This window comes from Grampus griseus (genome assembly GCF_964374135.1).
Source record: "Grampus griseus genome assembly, chromosome: 3".
Taxonomy (NCBI): domain Eukaryota; kingdom Metazoa; phylum Chordata; class Mammalia; order Artiodactyla; family Delphinidae; genus Grampus; species Grampus griseus.
Window position 1 is genome coordinate 145,736,487 of NC_139019.1, and position 19,546 is coordinate 145,756,032.

Sequence of the window (19,546 nt, forward strand, 5' to 3'; positions counted from 1 at the left end):
GTCTAGTTTTTATCTAAGACCCTTCTGCCTGGTCCCCAACAAGAGCCTGGAGACATTAGTGTTCCTGGGGCTGGGGGTTCTCAAGTCAAATCTCACCTTGGCCCAGTACCTACTGTGTGAACTTGGATAAATTACTTGAGCTTTAGGACTGTTGACTCACTTGTAAAATGCGGATACTACTACTTGGTAACAAGGAAGCCTGGCACTTGAGAGACCTTCATCAGAAATTCCCTTTCAGGGCTTCCCTGGTGGCGCAGTGGTTGAGAGTCCGCCTGCCGATGCAGGGGACACGGGTTCGTGCCCCGGTCCGGGAAGATCCCACATGCCGCGGAGAGGCTGGGCCCGTGAGCCATGGCCACTGAGCCTGCGTGTCCGGAGCCTGTGCTCTGCAATGGGAGAGGCCACAACAGTGAGAGGCCCACGTACCGCAAAAAAATAAAAAATAAATAAATTCCCTTTCATTTCCGCTAAGCAAGTTGCCTGGCTGCTTTTTGTCTTTCTAATTTCCTGACCCACAATCTTTTGGGAGGAAATAACATGGGCAGCAGATTGGGAGGGATACTTACACACATGTCTTTAATGGCTACTGGATATCTATAAACAAGACACATCCCATATTAAAATGATCTACCCCAAGAAGCACAGAGGTGCCAGGCCTGGTATCCTGCTTCCATCTTTAATAACTCTCTCCCCTCTCCATCTCCCCATCCTCTCCCCTTCCTCACTCAACTACACCCAGAGGATACAAGATATCAACCTTACTCAGAGATGGAATGACCCATTCAGAATTACTCCCTCCATTCAACAAACAGTTACTGAGCCTGTGCTGACGCTGGGCTTGACTCTGGGGATTCAGGGAAGATAGAAGGGGCCCCTGACCGCCTGAATTTTCCAGCTAGTAGCTTGGTATATGGATGGGGATGTATGTGGAGGGGGTGGGGTGCAGGTACAGACATGCAGGAGTGTGCATAAGCCATCACACGACAATGTGATAAATGTGGTTATGGAGATGAATCCAAAGTACCATGCTGGGAGAAGCGAAGAAAGGCAAAGTAAGGGAAGGCTCCACAGGAGAGGAGCTGGAGCTTAGAGGGTGAGTAGCAATTCACCAGGGAGCTGCGGGCTCAGCAAACAACACCAAGGGGGCTGCCTGGGCTGAAACACTCTCTTGGACCTGATTATCAGGTGAGGGCATCAGTACCAGGAATCAGAAGTTAGTGACTGGGGCCGACTCCAGAAGACAGATATGGTGGGGTGCAGGCACACTGGACCCAGCACAGGAAGGCCTGGAACCCTGACCCAGAGCCACAACTTAGAGCCATGACGACACCTCAGCCACTTACACCAATCATCTGAGCCGGGGCAGCTCGTACAAAATGTGTTCCACAAACGTTCACTGACTGAATGAGCAATCCCATCTATAAAATGGGATTGATAATATGCACTCCAGCCATCCCATAGGATTATTTGGGAGGGTGAATTGAGGCCAGTGAGATGGAAAACCCTCTAAACAGTAAAACACGATCCCAATATAAGAATTATTAAGTGAACTGATCTTGTCGGTTTCCAGAGACAAAAACCATCTGAGGAAGCAATTGGTGAAGTACAGCGACTTCTCCGGCTGGCAAGGGAGCAGCTCTAATTAAGGAAGTCCCTTCTCTCCAGACCATTATGACTACTATTAGAGAAATCTTTTACATGGGTGAGTGGAACAAATTGAGAAAGACTTTAAGTGATAAGAAACAGTAACAGGATTGGGTATATAAACAGTCAGGGTGGTGGGGAGACAAAAGAACTATCCTATCTCAGCATTGCACTTGAGAGTTACTGATGGCCAAGTCTCGGCCCCTATTTTAGAGAAAAGGATACTGAGGCCCAGAGAGGGTACAGGGTCCCAGTGTTCACCTGGACCAAGTAATAATCATGACAGCTCACATTATTGAGTACAGCCCTATGATGGAGCACCTACATATAGCAGGTCATTGGATCCACAGAGCAATCCTATGAGGTAGATACTATAATTATCTCCATTTTACAGATAAGAAAACGAACTCAAGCCAAGCAGCTTGTCCAGGGTCACAGTTAGTAAGTGAGGGTTAAGACTTGCAACTCCCTGTTGCCAGGGCAACCAGAAGTCCACGGGTAAAGAAATCTTTGTGGAAGAAATATATTGTTTAATTTATTTGAGGTGGAGGGGGAAGATGTGACTAAAATGGAGATTACTGATGTCATAGAGTATGGGAAAACCTGTAATGATCTTTCTTACTTGGGAGTGAAAAAATGGGCAAGGGTTTGGGAGCTGATAAGCCATGGCTCAGTTGAAGCCAGGCCCTAGAGAAAGAAATGCAGTCAGAGGCGCCATAATGCCTGAGCCCTCCTGCTACCTCTCCGTCACTAGCTGACACCATCAATTCGAGGTTAATGCATGCCAGGGTTGGGAGCTAATTATTCCACCATTACAGACATAAATTTCCCCTGGAGAACGGCCAGAGATGGGAGCTAGGGAAAAGGGGAAGAGGCTGGGAAAAGAAAGAGGCTGCCTGGCTCTTACAAATGGGAAAATAATACGGCATCAGCTGGAGTGGGTTCCCAACCACTGGAATACGCTTTGCAAAAATTTTTACAGTCTTTCCTGGTTTTTCTCCAAGCTATTTTCCTGGCTGGGGAGGACTTCCGGAGGTCATCAAGCCCCCATCCCCACCTGTCAGTATCAGTGGTTCCTAAAAGAGCTTGTAGAAAACCCTTCAATTCCACAATTTATTTAATCCTAATCTGTGCCAAGCACTTAGATGCAGGGAGGGGGGAGGGAAATCAGCCACAATGATAAGTAACACAGTCCCTGAATTTCAGGAGCTTTCAATACTGGGGAAGAAGAATGTGTATCCAATCAACTCCAGCACTATGGACAGGGAGATTCACTCCAACTAGGAGGTTCTGGGAAGGGAGAAGCGTTTGAGGTGTGTCTTAAAGGATGAGTAACCTTTAGAGAGGGGGGAATGGGAAAGAAAGGGTATTCCAGGTGATGGAAGCAGCAAAAGCAAAACTTTGGAGGGAGGAAAAGACGGAACACATCGGAATGGCTGGGACTTAGGGCGCAGCACGTTGAGAGTGAGCTTGCATTGGGAGTAAAGGCCAGGGAAGTCAGCTGGGAGAGACCATGGAGGGCCTGAAATGGCATATTATGGAATTTCAAACTTTCTGCTAGAGGCAATGGGGAGCCATTGATAACTTTTGAGGAAGGGAGTGACATAATCTGATCTGCATTTCAGAAAGAGGCCTGGGGTAGTGTATAGCAGACGGGAGCAAATGGAGGCAAAGGCATCAAGGTGGAAGCTCCTGAAAGACTCCAATAGGAACAAGTAGGGATTTGAGTTAGTGTGTTGGCAACCTTGTCAAGGTGACTTTTGAGGTTAAGAGAGGGAGACACCCTTACAAATGGAGATTTCCCTTGCAAAGGTAAATGTTTCTTACAAAAGGGCCTACTTGGTCTTCCAGGTCCTTCACATCTGCTGTTTCTCAGAAAATAAGCAGCTTAAAACAATTAATATGCCTAAGAGACATATTTTAGGGTGGCAAATTCTGCTCCCCTACAACATCAAAAAGCAAGTTTATTGTTTTTAAATAACATACATGCTACAGACAAACTATTTGTGTCGGGGTGGGGGAACAACGTGTCAATGCCCAGAGAAGCTCAGGAAGAGTAAGGGGCACTCACAGTTCCCTTCTGGGTGTTCTTTGACAGTTTTCTGTCTAAACAAGGATGACAGTTTTCTCTAAAAGCTAGAGTTACAGCAAAACTGGGAGAAGACGGGGAAGTTTCCCTTTCAGTTGTGGGCATTTATTATTATTATAACCTCTTATTTTTAGATTATGAGTATACTTGAGGATGTGAAGTCACACATGTTTAGAAATGAAAATGCTGCACCTCCAAATCAGGGATTCCCCTACCACCTCGTTTCTGAAAAAGTCACACCAGAGGAGAAGCTAAGAAAGTGTACAGAGGCATGTGAGCATGAACATGCAAGCGCACACACACAGGCATACCCCATGCCCCACGTCCAAGGAATGGTTTACACGTCTAGAGCCAACACAGCCACTCAAGGAGAGATGTATGTATATTCACGGTGGGGGATTGAAGATGAAGGGCTCAGAACCCCATCCCACATGGACACAGAGTTCGAAGAGAGGAGAGAGGAAGGCCAGTAATAGAACAGGGAGCCTTCCGAAGCCAAGAGATCAGGGAGACACTAGGAGGAAGATCTGAAAACGGCATGGCAGAGGAAAAGGTGGAGGTCGCTTACCCTGGGTTCGGGAGTCTGGCTCTGGAAGGCTCTGGGGCTGGAGAGAGGCCGTCGTTAATCACATACCTTCCATTCACCCTGTGACTCAGCTAGGTAGATGCTTTGTGTATTTCTTTTTTGTTTGTTTTTTGGCCAAGCCGCGCAGCTTGCAGGATCTTAGTTCCCCGAGCCAGGGATCAGACCCAGGTCCTCTGCAGTGGAAGTGCAGAGTCCTAACCACTGGACCGCCAGGGAATTCCCGCTGTGTGTATTTGTGATCCTCAAAATAACCCCCTGACACAGACATAAGTATCCCCTTTTGCAAGTGAGAAAAACGAGGTTCAGAGGCCGCAGGGAAGTGACTTGTCCCAGGTCACATGGGCAGGAAGGGGCAGAGTTGGGATTCACACCACTTCCAAAAACTCATGTTCTTTTCTTTCCACCTGTGTTTCTCAAGAGGGCACTGTTGACATTTTAGGTTGGGCGGTTCTTTCGTTGGGGTGGGGCTGCCTAGGCATCGTAGGGTGTATAGGAACGTCCCTGGCCTCTTCCTGGTAGGCGCCAGCATCACCTGCCCCTCCCCACCCAAGCTGTGACAGTGTCTCCAGACATTGATTTTGCCACTTGTCCAACTGTGGACAAAACTGCTCCACACCGTGCCACCTCCCCCAGCAAAGGCTTTCATGGTCCCCATCCACACCGTGTGCAGAGCGAATGACCCTCCACTCCCAAGCCTGCACACTTCCTCAGCTCCACCATGTTTGCACATCGAGCCAGCTCCGTCAGGGTGGCTCAGTCAACACCATCACGCCAGGGCACTTCCCTTCTCTGAAAACAACAGGGATGGCGGCCTTGACCAAGGGTGTACATGAGACTCACCTGGGAAGTTGGTGTATTGCTTTGTTTCTTTTGTGTTTATTTTTGGTTTTCAAAGTAAAGATACGCTTGTCCTACCTCAACTCTACTGGGGCCCAGGGCTGCATGCTCCTGGTAAGAACCCCAGGCCTGAATCCTTCCTAGGGCTCATCTCAACCCCACCCTTCATTCATGAGTTCACTTTGAGTCAGTCCCCACCTCCCAATCACTTTTCAGTTCCTCCTGTGTGCCAGATGCTCTGTTAGGGACTGGGGTTCAGACAGGGCTTCTGGCCCAGGTTGAGGAACAGGGGACGACACACCACGGTCCAGCGCAGAACCTGCTAAAAGACAGCTTTGCCTAGTGAGCTATGGAGCATAAAGAAGGGGGTGGCTGGGTGCTGCGTGCGTCGTGGCGGGGGGGCAGGAGAGCAGGAGGGTGTGTGAATGTGTGTAGGGACGGTGGAATATGTATATGTGTGAGTGGGGGTATCTGGAAGGAACTATAGGTGTGTGTACATGTGTAGGGGAAGGGATTATGGATACATATGTATTTTATATATATACTTAGTGTATATGTGTGTGTGTATATGTGAATAGTGTTTGTGGTGTATGTGCGTGTGTGTCTTTGTGTGTGCATGTTGTGTGTGTGTATGGAAAATAAATGTATATGTCTGTGTACAGAGTATCCGTGTGTATGTGTGTGTATGTGTGTGCACATGTAAGGGGTCAGGGAGAGGGAAGACCTCCTGGAAAGACCAGCACTGGGTCTGGCTCCTGAAGAATGAGGAGCAATTCAGTGGGGAGAGCGGGGTGGGCGTTCCAGGAAGAGGGAACAGGGTGTGCAAAGCCCAGAGGCGTGACTGAACGTGGCATGTTTGGGGTGCAGTGGCAGCAGAACAGAGAGGGGGAGAAGGGGAGAAGGTTGGGGTCACATCAGAATGACCTTCCTGGAGATCTCAGCACCTCGTTAAGTTCTAGGCAGGTGCCCCAGCCTTTTGGAGAGATGCCATCAGCAACAGGCTGGCACCTCTGGGAAGGCCCAGGAGAAGGTCTGGCAAGGCCACATCCATGGTCACACCTGAACTGGCTGCACGAATGTTTACAAAGCACATGCATACTACAGGGATTAGAAAGCCGTGTTCTAAGGTTGAGCTTGGAGTGACACGTCTATAATATCCAGGGGTGGAAGACGGGCTGGAAGCAAGCCAGGAACCTGTGGCAAAAATGGGCTGGGTTGATTTCTCTAACCTCGGAGGACTGGTCTTCAAGGCACCACTAGAATTAGCTCTTCTGTGCAAGTCCTGCCTCTCTGCCAGATCACCTCCCTGCCTGCTACCCACCTGCACTCCCCCACCCCCAGCCAAGCGTCTCTAACCTCTATTCTTAAGCATGAGGAAATTCAACACAATCCCACCACCTCGGCCCTTACAGTACAGCCTCTTGCTCCAGGTTCCAACTGGGGCAGACCTCCTTAGCCTAGGAATTCCCCCTTTTCAATATGAAAGAGGGGATGCTGAGCAGGACGCTGGGAAGGGAGTTCAGTCAAGGGAATGCGCAGTGGGAGTCCAGAGGCTGAGACCACCTCACGTGGCCCACTTCAGCTCAGCCCCAGCCAGGCCTGGCGGAGGGGACATGGACTTGGCAGTCTCTCTCTGGCTGTGTGTCCTTGGGCAAGGACCACGGTTCTCTGTTTCCTAGAACAGGAATCCTAGAATGCCGACAGCATTCAGTAGCTGTGGTTCATGCAACAAATTTGTATACCTCCTCTGTGCCAGGTACTGGAATATATCAGGGAACAAAACAGACGAAGGGCCTTGCCTATGTGGAGCGTGCATTCTATAGGGAGGAGCCCAAGGGATGATAAACAATAAACACAGTAAATGACTGAATTATGGAAGGTGGTAGAAGGGGATAAGATATGAAGAAAAAGGAAAGAGCAGGGTAGGGGGCTGGAAAGGCTAGGAAGGTGAATATGAAATATGGCTGACTGGGCAGAAGCAGTTGGGAAGACACTGACATAAACCAGGCAGGGGACAGTGCAGCTGAGACCAGAAGTGGGTATCTGATGATTCCACGGGAATGGCTGTGTCTGGCCCTCAGAACATTCTGAATAGTTCAGCATAGTGTTCACCATTCTAACTGGTTGGACAGGCTCCCAGCCTGACTCAGTGTCTCAGGGACAGGATCCAGATCTCCCAGGGCTCGCTCTGCCCACTGGGACCTGTTCAGTGTCTCCAGCCACCCCGTAACCCTCCTGGAGACTGTTGTCCCAGTCTTTTCCCTGCATTACCCACCAGGGACAAAGTGCCCAACTAACGTGGCCCCAACTTTACGTTGTGTCCTCCCCAGTATCTCGAGGCCCCTGGCCAAAGCAAACAAGCCTCAGAGATCATCTGATTTACATCTGAGGGGCAGACAGGGAAGTGACTGGCCCAGGTCAGACTCCTTCATTCAGGCCCACATCAGTGCCTGCCTGGACCACTGCCCTGGTTTCCTAGCTGAGATCCCTACCATTAGGTTCTCCAATTCAGTCTTTCCACAAAGCAGCTGCCAGAGTGATCTTTCTACAACATAAATTTGATCATGTCACTTCCCTGTTTTCACTCCCTAGTTCCCATAAAATAAAGTCCCAACTCCTGGGCATGGCATTCAGAGGTGACCATGAGGCACCCCGCCTACTCTCCAACCTTGCCCACACCACACTAGTGTCAAGTCCCCATGCCTCTACTCACACTGTTCCCTCCACTGGGAATGCCCTTCTTCCCTCTAACACCTTCTCACCTTTCAAGATTACCTCTTCTATAAACTTCCCCGAATCTCAGCTCTCATTCCAGATAGGATCAAGCAACACTTCTTGACTCACGCCCCATTGTTACCTTCACTTCTATCACTCAAACTTCTGAACCTCTATTTGAGTTGAGCTGGGTACCATTTTAGTTTTCAGTCATCAAATATACTGTCCTAAGGTTTTTGTGCTACTGCATTTTCTTAAGAAATCATGCACTTCTCAGTTCTCAGGTGTTGGTGTTTCACAGAATCATAGTTTTTAGACAGCATCAGGATGAAGCTGTTGTAAAAGGTACAACAATTGTAACTGGCAAACTGCAACTTGTGGGCCAAATCTTGCCCACTGCTTGGTTTTTATAAATAAAGTTTTATTGTAACACAGCCATGAGCATTTGTGTATGTATTGTCTGTGACTTATTTTGCATTACAACAGCAGAGTTAAGAGAGACCACAAGGCCCACAAAGCTGAAAATATTTACTATCTGTCCCTTTTCGGAAAACTTTTGCTGACCTGGATGCTCATAAGGGCAAGGACCGTGTCTGGTTTGCACCTGGAATATAAGAGGCACCTGACAAATACTTTTGAGTAAATGAATGATACACACACTCCAGGATGATGGTGGAAGCTAAGGCAGAGCACTGGGTGTGGGTTTTGGGGAAGGAGCTGGAGGGTTTGGAGGGAGGTGCTATGAAAGGAGGGACTGTGGATTAGCCCAGCATTATGTTTTCCTCTCTGATGAGAGAAGAATGTTGCTTAGCCTCAAAAAGGAGATCTACGTCCAATGAAGGGAGGAACACCTCCTCCCACCCAAGCTGGTTTGGGTTTGTAATGATCTTGGGTGGGACAGCTTTGAGAGCCTCGGGGTGAAGGCCAGCTGCCCCCGGCTAGGACCGCACTCCTATAACAACTCCAGCAAGCAGTCCTGAGGGCCCAAGCAAGGGGTCATCCATGGAATATAGGGGAGAAGTGACAACCCTGAGACTGTATCCTCAGGGAGGCGGGGAAGGGGTTAAGGAAAGAAATAAGGAAAGTTGATTGGAAGGCCTTGGGGAACAAATCTAATGGGAATTTATATTAAAGAAAGAGGGAACAGTTGTTGATTTGGTGGGGAGAGTTGCAGAAATGAATTCAGTTTTCAAACGCTTAATTTCAAAGGAACCCAATCAGCGCAAGTGGGCAGAGCTCCAGGCACATGCTTGGGTTCATGACTCATCACCAGTCTAGAGATGAGGTCAGCAAATTGCAGGCCCTGGGTCAAATCCTGCCCAGCGCCTGTTTTTGTAAATAAGGTTTCATTGGAACGTCACCTCACCCATTCATTTCCCTAATACTTGTGACTGTTTCTGTGCTACAACTTCAGGGTTGAGTAGTCACAGCATGGCTCAAAGCCTTAAATAACGTAAAACCTGACCCTTCACAGAAAACATTTGCTGACTTCTGACCTGGAACCTAGCAAGGGGCCCAACCCAATCGAGGAATGTGAAATAATTGAAAGCAAGCAGGAAGATGTGGTCATTGAGAGAATGACCACAGGTCAGACAGTCTGGTCACCATGTTCAAGGCAAAAGAATGAATTAAGCAAATATCAGGTCAGAATGTTCCTGAAGTTCAAGACCAAAATGGATACCAGTGGAAAACAGAGCGGGGCCATGTAATTAAGGTGGTGGCCAGGGAATCCCCAAGGCCGAGTCTGGTCTCCAGTCAATGTGGTCCACATAGATGACCCTTTAGGATCTAGGTAGCAGCAACATGGACAGCTCTGATGCCTTCCTTTGTCCTCGGATCTGGGTGGCCTCCAGGTTGGCTCCACCTGGCTTGGCAAATGCCCTCTAACTTAAAGTGGTCTCAGTTCTAGCCAACCAGGACCCACAGCACATCTCAAATTTGGTCCCCAGAGGAAGTCTGGGTCATCAGGAAAAAGGTCTCGGTCAGCTGGGAGGGGTTTGAGCAGAGCTGCAGATGTGCAGGCCCAGGCCCCAGACCTACACCTGGAGACATAGGTCTGCAGAGGAGACTCAGGAAGGGAGACAGACAGCATGAGACAGGAGAACAAGGAGAAAACAGAGGAAAGAAAACCTAAGGAGACAGTGGAGAGAAAGAGACATTGCTTGGGAGAAAAAGGCTGGATCTAGTTTTCCTGCTGAATAAAATAAGCCATGCTGGACGGGCTCACTAAGGTGACAGAGAACAAATTCTTTTCTCCCTTCATTAATTCATTCAGCACCTACTGAGTATCTGGTTCTATGCTGGGCATTAAAGGTTAAGAGTTTCTCTAGAAGCTCATAGTCTGGTGTGGGGGCCAGGCAAGAATACAAGCGATGAATTCTTTGGTTTATGGTGTGGTACCTGCTATGAGAGAGGTCAGCACAGAGGGTGGGGAGAAAACCAGGTAGAACAGGAGGGACTCTGAGGGATCTGTTGGGGTTGGCCTGATGGGTAGGAGGGAGAAGACAAAGGATGCTCCAGGCAGGGGAACAGTATGTGCAAAGATGGATGAGGGAAGGAAGGGGAGAGAGAAAGAGTGCAAGAGACCTCCTGGGGGCATCTGGATGTCTGTAAGCCAGTCAGTGTGGAAGGACAATTGCAGAATAAGGGAGTGATGGAAGGTGAGTATCTTGGAGGCCAGATCCTGAAGGCATTTGAATGCTATGCCAAAAGGGCTTTTTGTTTTTGTTTTAACATTTTATTTTATATTGGAGTATAGCCGATTAACAATGCTGTGATAGTTTCAGGTGCACAGCTTTATCTAGAAAAAAATCCACTGAAGGATTTTTAAGCAGGGAAGACATCTGATTGTAATAGAATTTCAGAAAGCGTATTGACAAGAGGGAATTGACAAGAGGTTGGAGGAGGGAAGCCGGAATGGGGCAGCATCCCTTCCTTTAGGGGCTCCCTCTAACATCACCTCCTCAGAGAGGCCTTCCTTGATCATCCCATATAAAATAGAACCCTTACCACTCCCATCCCCTTTAGCATCTACATATGGGTTTATTTATTTTCTGTTTGTGCCCCCCTCATTAGAACAGAAGTTCCATGAAAGCAAGGACTTTGCCTGTTTGTTCACAGCTGCATCCCCAACACCTAGAAGAGCATCTGACACATTGTGGGCTCTCAAATTCTGTTGGAAGGATGAAGGGAAAGTAATAAAAGTCCTATCTTTCTAAGAATTAGGAAACTTAGCTGTGGGCCTGTTTTTATCTGAAGCAGTGAGCTGACTAGACCTGGGCTGGCCTTGAGGGTAGTAATGAGCTGCTCTACAGGTCACTGAAGTAAATCACAAGCATGTGAGATCTGTATCCCAAGGCCTCAGACTTGCTCTGGCAGAACTCTGAGAACCAGGTCCTGCAAAGATCCCTTGCAGGTATGCTGATCCTAGTGCTTCAGGCTGGGAGGCTTCTGGCACTAGGCAGGGAGGGTGCCACTGGCCACTCAGGGTCTTGGGTCTGAAATGACAGCTTAAAAATGTTTATTAAGCACCACCTGTGTGCCAGGCATAGGGCAAGGTATTCTACATAGGCTAATGCCACAAAGTAGGGACTGTTATCCCCATTTTACAGATGAAAAACTAAAGCTCAAAATGATTAGATGATTGACCAAGATCACAGAGTAGGAAGTGTAGGAGCCAAGATATAGGAATCCAGGTTTGACTCCAATACCTGGGTTCTCTTCTACAAAGCCATGTAAACTGAAACTTCTAATCCCAAACCAGACCCAGTGCCCCAAACTCTGCTGGCCTCACCCCAGAGACTTTTCATCCCCTTGTGATAAACAGACCCTCAAACCTTTCTCAACCAGAGGAACTCCTCATGACTTCCGGGGAAGATGCCAGGGATCCAGGGTGGGCAGGGGCAAGTTGGTAAATGAAATAGAGTTGCCGGATAGAAAAAAACTTTTCCTCTATCCTCTTATGTTAGTGTTTGGGGGCCTGTGAATTAAACTGACGAAAGACAGATTAACAAGAGAAAAGACAGATTTTTAAAATTCACATACAGATGGGAGTTCACAAAGAAATAGGACTCAAAGAGGCAGTTAGAACTGGGGGTTTATATAACATCTTAATAGGGGAAGGGGAGGGGGAGAAGGGCATTTACAGAAAAAGAGTGACTTCTTAGAAGTGTGTAGGACAGGGAGAAGAGGCACTTATGGGAAAACAAATGACTTTTAGGAAAGATAAATGGCCCTTAGGAGAATAGATGGGAGACATAATAGTTTTTATAACAATGCCTGTTTAGGTGTGATGTGGAAACTTCTTATCTCTGGCAAAAAGAATTAATCTCCCTGGTTGTTCTGAGGGAAGGGTTTTAGGATAATTACGTTTTTTGAATTGTTTTGGGAAGGAATGCTTTTAGGCAGATAAGACATTTTTTATCAGGAGCCCAAATGCCTTCTGCTGAAAACAACTTTTATGCCACTGTGCCATATTCTGGGCCCCTTTACAGCAATGAGAGGCCCCACTGGGCTCTGGAACATGGGCAACGTTGCAGGGAATGCAGATGAATATTTGGGTTCAAGGACCCCCAGAAACTGACCAGGGAATCATTTTGACAAACAAAGATAATGTACTATGTATATAGCCTGAGCCTCTGGCAATGACATTAAGGTTTTGTTTTTGTTTTCTTGGTTTCATTTTTTGCGTGGAGGGAATATGGTAAGGCTGGGGGCACTGGGCATGAGCTCTTTACCATAAAGTGATGGCAGAGGCTTGGTGAGACAGCTTGCCCTCTTCTGGCTCTGAAGCTCCATTGCCATGGCACACACTGTCTGCAACAGATCTTTCCTCCAGCCACTTTCCCAGGGGGAGCAGCTTCCCAGGGCGCACAGTAACGGGCGTGGATGGTCTACCCCCACTGGGACTGCTTCCTGGTCAGTCCAGTCCACCTCTCTCCACCTGCCCTATAGCCAACAGTGCCAGTGATTGTGTTTGTGGCTTGGGAGTGATTTCTAAGGTCTTTAATGCTCTCAACTTCTGGCACCATCTTCTAAAGGTGTCGGTGACCTAGCCACTCAGAAGAAAAGGCTGATTGAGGGAACAAGAACAAAGAAGCCCGGGGTGGAGAGAGGGAGTGGAACATCCCCCCGGCTTCTGCGATTATTGGACAATGGGAGTCTGGCTGAACCCCAGGAGATGTGAAGAATCAAAGTCAAAGCTAGTATGTATGTTACTGCAGATATTACAGTTTCCAAGAGTTGAGATGGGGAGGTGACTGAGGAGGCGTGAGGCCAGCCCTCAGCTTCTCCAGTCCGAACTCATTTCCCTGGACCAGGCGCTCCCACAGGTATCCTCCCAGCCCCCACACTGCCTCCTGTGCCCTCCCAACTCCTTCCCATCCTCTGGGGATCAGCTTAAATGTCAAACTCTCAAAGGGACATTTCCTCCTTAATCCCTATTATTACAGCCTGTTTATTTCCTTCACAGCTTTTATCACAAGCTGTAGTGAATATGTTCCTTTACTTCTTTATTGTCTGTCTCCATCTCTAAGCTGTGAGCTTTAAGAGAGGAAGGAGCAGGTGTGATTGAGTCAGCAAGCAATATTCCACCTGCACGTAGCACAGTGCCTGGCACAGGCTTAGCAGGTATTGAGTAATACCAAATCAATGAGTGAATGAGATGGGAGCTCTACCTGACAGCAGTAGTCTTCAAATTTTAGAATGAATAAGAATTACCTGGGGAGCTTATAAAAATTCAGATTCCTTGGCCTTATTTCTTGAGATTCCAATTCAGCAGATCTGGGGAGAGGCCCCGGGAAGGTGTGTTTTTAACCCCCGTTAAAACGTGTTGTAATCACCCCTGGTGATTCTGACACAGGAACCACTGATACAGGAACCACTGTCTCGGATTCAAGCTTTGTCTCCACTGCAGAGACAATGCCGAGAAAGGAACTTTCACCACTTGCCTTTTTGCTTTTCTCCAGTCCTTTAAGCATATAAAGTCTGAAAGCTTATGCCTTGGAGATGAGGGGTGTTGCAGGGAGAGGGTGAAACAGTGAAAGAAGAAGGTATGTACTTATTCTTATTAGAAATTAGAAGTAAACACTAAAGCTGATAATACATTGCTGTTACCCAGTATACAGGTGCCATTGTTTGCATTCATTCATTGGCTCAGCAGACTTTTCGAGAACCCACTATGTGACCAAGGCACTTGGCCTTGATATTGGGGATGCACCAGTTAAGAAGACAAAGAACCTGACCTTAGGGAGCACCAACTTAGTGATGGAGACAGGCAGGTTAGCGACATGCTGAGAACAATAAAACCCAACAAAAGTAACCTGTGAGGGCAGCTCCAGGGAGGAAAAGTCAAGGAGCTCCACAGAGGAGATGGCATCAGGCTTATTTAACTAAAGCTTACTTGGCCAGGAGGAGGGAATAGCACAGGGCAAAGATCAGCACGAATTAGCAATGAGCACAATGTAGAAAGCATCTGGGAGGATGCAGCAAGAGACGGACAGCAGTTCCCAAGGTCAGCCTTCACCTGTTCAGGGGGTCACAATTCTCTTGTCTGTCCAATTCTTTAAGTTGAAATGTTTTTAGGCAAAGAACTCTCCTGTTCACCATGGTTCCCACCGTGCCTTACACTCAGCCTGTCTTCTTACATCAAGAAGGTATGCAGGGCTGCCACTCTTTCTAGGAGAGGGAGGCTCAACAGAGAGCAGAAATCAGAGTAGTAATTTGATCTCTTCTGGGTTTTTATGAAGACTAGTCTGGTGATACGTGGTAGACAAAACACAACTGGAAGCTGAAAGAATAGCCTGGCCCAACTGTCTCCATACCTTCTTGATCCTATACCCTCCATATACATACACTTAATTACTTAGAAACCATATACACATCTCGCTTCCTAATATACTAATATACGTTACATATGTTTAAGTAATGATTGCACCCAATTCCTGTGAGTGGGTTTTTTCCACCACACCAACAAGCAAATTTCTGACACCAGCTAGGTATCCTACAATTCAACTCAATTTTGATATTATCTGCCAGGAGATAGCGTCACATCCCACAGGTTAAGGACTCAGTCCCACAAGACTGCTCACCCTCCCCTGCCTTCAGATGCCAATCTCAAGTCCAGATTGTCACCTGTGCTTCTGACCAACCATCTATAGACCAGAGGTTCCAATGGGCTCCCTCCCATTCAGTTAATTTGCTAGAACAGCTCACAGAACTCAGAGAAATATTTTACTTACTAGATTACTGGTTTATTATAAGAGGATATAACTCAGTAACAGCCAGATAGAAGAGATGCATAGGGCAAGGCATGGGGAAAGGATGGGAAGCTTCCCTCTCCTCTCCTAGCATGCCACTCTCCCCAATCTCCAAGTGTTCACCAACCCAGCTTTCTGAACCCTGTCCCACTGAGGTTTTATGGAGGCTTCATTACTTAAATATGATTGACTAAATCTTTAGCTACTGGTGACTGATTCAACCTCCAGCCTCTTTTCCCTCCCTGGAAGTCCAGGGTGGGACTGAAAGTTCCAAATCTCTAATCACACAGTTGTCTCCTCTGGCAACCAGCCCTCATCCCTAGGTGACCTAGGGTCAGTCCAAAAGTCACCTCATAACAAAAGATACCATTTATAGCTCTTATCACTTAATGAATTCCAACCGTTTTAGGAGCTCCGTGCCAGGAACGGGATGAAGACCAAATACATATTTCTTATTGTAAATCACAATATCATAGTAAGACATAGAAAGGTATTTAAATGGATGTGCTAGAGATGAAATTACACTACTTTTTAAACTCCGATTTTGTTAACCATACAAAAAAACTTTTCACTGAAAGGAATTATTATGAATACTAATATTTGCAGCGAGTGCAACATGGTTGATATGTTTTATTATGTTTGTTTTATCTTCATATTAACATTCTGCCATTTGATATTTAGACCATCTGGTTTTAAGCTCAAATTATTTTAAATATTTATTTATTTATTTTTGGCTGCGTTGGGTCTTCGTTGCTGCTCTAGTTGCGGCGAGCGGGGGCTACTCTTTGTTGAGGTGTGCGGGCTTCTCATTGCGGGGGCTTCTCTTGTTGCAGAGCACGGGCTCTAGAGTGCAGGCTCAGTAGTTGTGGTGCACGGGCTTAGTTGCTCCGTGGCATGTGGGATCTTCCCGGACCAGGGTTCGAACCCGTGTCCCCTGCATTGGCAGGCGGATTCTTAACCACTGTGCCACCAGGGAAGCCCTAAGCTCAAATTATTTTGATACTTGGCTCTCATAGTTTTCAGAATTGAAAAAAGATATCTCACTAAGGTTCAGAGAGGTATCACAAATGGAAATGTGATAACATATCACAGTAATGGCTGTGCTTACTAACATACAAAATTTTCAGTCTTACCAACTATGCAAAGGCTTCTGTTTAAATTCAGCTGGTAACTTCCTATCTTCTCTGAGGTCGATCAATTGTTCTTGCAAACTGATTATTGCATTTTTTATATTTTTAACCAAAAGGCTTCAAAACCACTAAAACTCTTCATTTGTTTTTTTTTTAATTTTTATTGGAGTACAGTTGATTTACCGTGTTGTGTTAGTTTCAGGTATACAGCACAGTGAATCAGTTATACATATACATATATCCACTCTGCTTTAGATTCTTTTCCCATATAGGTCATTACAGAGTACTGAATACCGTTCTCTGTGCAATTAGCTTGTTCTTCATTCCCACACCCAAGGGCACAATAAACACTTAAAGTGTTCAGGAGTACATAGGACATCCCCTTGTCCATACAAGGGCGGCCTTGGGTGTCCAGGAGTCACCCTGGATGCACAAATAAAATTGGGTGCTAATTATTCACACATATAAAATTCACACATGTAAAATGAGGCGGTAAGCACCTTGCAGCTTTTTATCCTCCAAGCAAGAACTTTCAGGAATATGAACCTTGGACCATGTGTGAGGAGGTGGGTCAATTGTGAATGTAAGAGTATGGGTCCTGGAGTCAGACAGCTTGGTGTGGACCTGCTGACTGTGACCTAGGACAGGGGTCAGCAAAGCCCTTTAAGGGCCAGACAGTGAAAAGAATTACAGGCTACCTGGTCTCACAACTACTCACTCTGTCCTTGCGCAAAAGCAGCCACAGACAACATGTAAACAAACGTGCAAGCTGTACGCGAACAAAACTTTACTTATAGAAACAGGTATTTCTTGAAACTCATAAAACTTCATTTGCAAGATGTTTAACTAGGGTAGGCATTAGGTAGGCGAAGTGTCAACACTACCATTTTCTTGCTATTTGCTTCTGTTTGCATTATTAATGCTATCTTCTTTCAGTAGTTTCTTTTTGCAGGACTCATTTTTAAGCCACGTGTCCATTTCGTTACGGTTAATTTAGCGAAAACAAATCGTAAATCCATTTAACCTGGCCGATATACACGGCAGAAGGTCAAGTTATACTGAAAGAAAAGGAGTGATGCATAAGCACTCCACACTTAGAGACCCTGCCCCCTCCTCAGGCTTGTGTGACCTTGCTATGTGACCTCAGACAGTGTGACCAACAGAGCAGTGAGAGGCCAGTATCCATCTACATAGTAAATATTCCTAAAGTGCAATGTTTTTCCCATTGTTTGAAGCCATAGAAGTTCTATAATTTTCTCCCCACACCTCAGAGGCTCGTTTAGCACAGGACCTGGTACATGGAGGCCTCATTTTGGAGACCACAGTCTCCAGGATAAGGCAATCCTGAGCCAGGCACCAGCAGATGAGACATTTTCAAAACGAAAAGGTGCCTGGGGTAGGGATCAATCAGGCGTTGACGAGGGGGAGGCGAGAGGGAAACTAAAGGGGTGAAGGTTGCCTAGAGTTTCCAGCTGGGGCTGCAGGTCAGTGGGGTATTCAATCTGACAAGCAGGTACAAGGTAGCCTTGCCCCACCATGGCCTCCTAGGCCAGGGGAAGATCCAAAGGCTGTCTCCATCCCAAGCTTCACTTCAACTCTGTCCCTCTGTACTCCCCATCATCATTGAACAGATGTGTGAGGTACGCAGCTGACTCAGAATCCTAAGACCTGGGTTCTAGTCCAAGTTGGCCTACTGCTTAGTAGCTGCGTGACTCTCGGGCACAGATTCCTCATCTGCAAATTGAGAATAAGGGAACATATCCTGTTTGCTTCACCGAATTATAACGTGGCTGGAATAAGATAAGGCGCAGGCATATGAAAAGGCTCTGAAAACTGCAAAGCACTATAAAAATGCACAGCATTATTATGACTTTTTAGTATCCTATGTGCATAGTGATCAAGGTCCCAGGCAAGGCATTCTGGCCTTTGTTTTTCTGGGACACGTTCTAGGAGGGTGTATAGCCAGGTGATGTAAGAGGTGGACACCAGGATGAGTAACCCATGGGCGACGTGCCTGCATAGCTGGGCATATTGAAATACCACTGACCTCAGGCATCCAGAGACTAGAGGTCACACTTGGAAACTAGGAGGCCTGGATGGTGAAGAGGATGCTGGGTCTTCTGCAGACCCAGCAGAAGACCCCAGAACTTGGTTTTCCTGGAAACTGCCCACTCTAAGCATTTCTTCAGTTGACCTGAAAGAAATCAAAGAGAGAAGCTGGCACTAGATTGAAGCATTGTTTGAAGCTGGGAGATAAGAAGCCTTATCATACCTACTTTATTAACTTGAGGTCTGGCTTGCCCTGACTCTGATATAATCAGTCTATTAAAATACTTACTGAATGCTTACACAGAAGTACAATATAAGCCCATGCAATGAAAGCATTAACAATCTGATTGGGAAGATTAAATACTGGATGGTTGGGTAAGTGATAGATAGATACTTAGATGGATGGAGGAGTAAATAGGTTAAGTACAAACATGAGAAGATACTAACAACATCAGATAAAAAGAACAACTTATTGAGCATCTACAATGTGCCGGGTACAAAATGCCAGGTGATTTCGGATATGATATCAAACCTATCACTGCTGAATGATAGGCAATGATACCATCCCCATTTGTCAGATAAGGAAAGTGAGGTACAGAGAGGTTAAGTAACTTGGCAAAGCCACCCAGCTAGCTGCCCAATGTTCTTTTGTCTTACTGTTCCTGAGCCAGAGGATACCCACTCCTCCCATCCCCATCTCCCAGCTCCAAACTGTCTTTGTTACTTTTGAGCCTTTGTTTTATGTAAGAACATCTTGGAAATTCTGAGAAAAGCCCCAAACTACTTCCAGACGCCTTCCTACTCCCCACCAGCCAGCACAGAAATATTTGCGAGGCTGGCCGGGCTGCAGGGGCACTCTAAGGAAACTAGTTTGGAGCCAAAGGCATCTATGGGGCATTGTACATGGAGGCCCACTCCATCCTTCCTACCCCCTTTCACTTCCTGAAGCTCCATTTGCTCCCTCTTCTACTGTCTCCCTATCTCCCCACCTTCCCACCTCCAAGACAGGTAGGGGTCTGGGCAGGAGCTCAGTAATGATGTCAAGAGAGTAGGAGGGGGCTTCCCTGGTGGCGCAGTGGTTGAGAGTCCACCTGTTGATGCAGGGGACACGAGTTTGTGCCCCGGTCCGGGAAGATCCCACATGCCGCGGAGCGGCTAGGCCCGTGAGCCATGGCCGCTGAGCCTGCGCGTCCGGAGCCTGTGCTCCGCAATGGGAGAGGCCACAACAGTGAGGGACCCG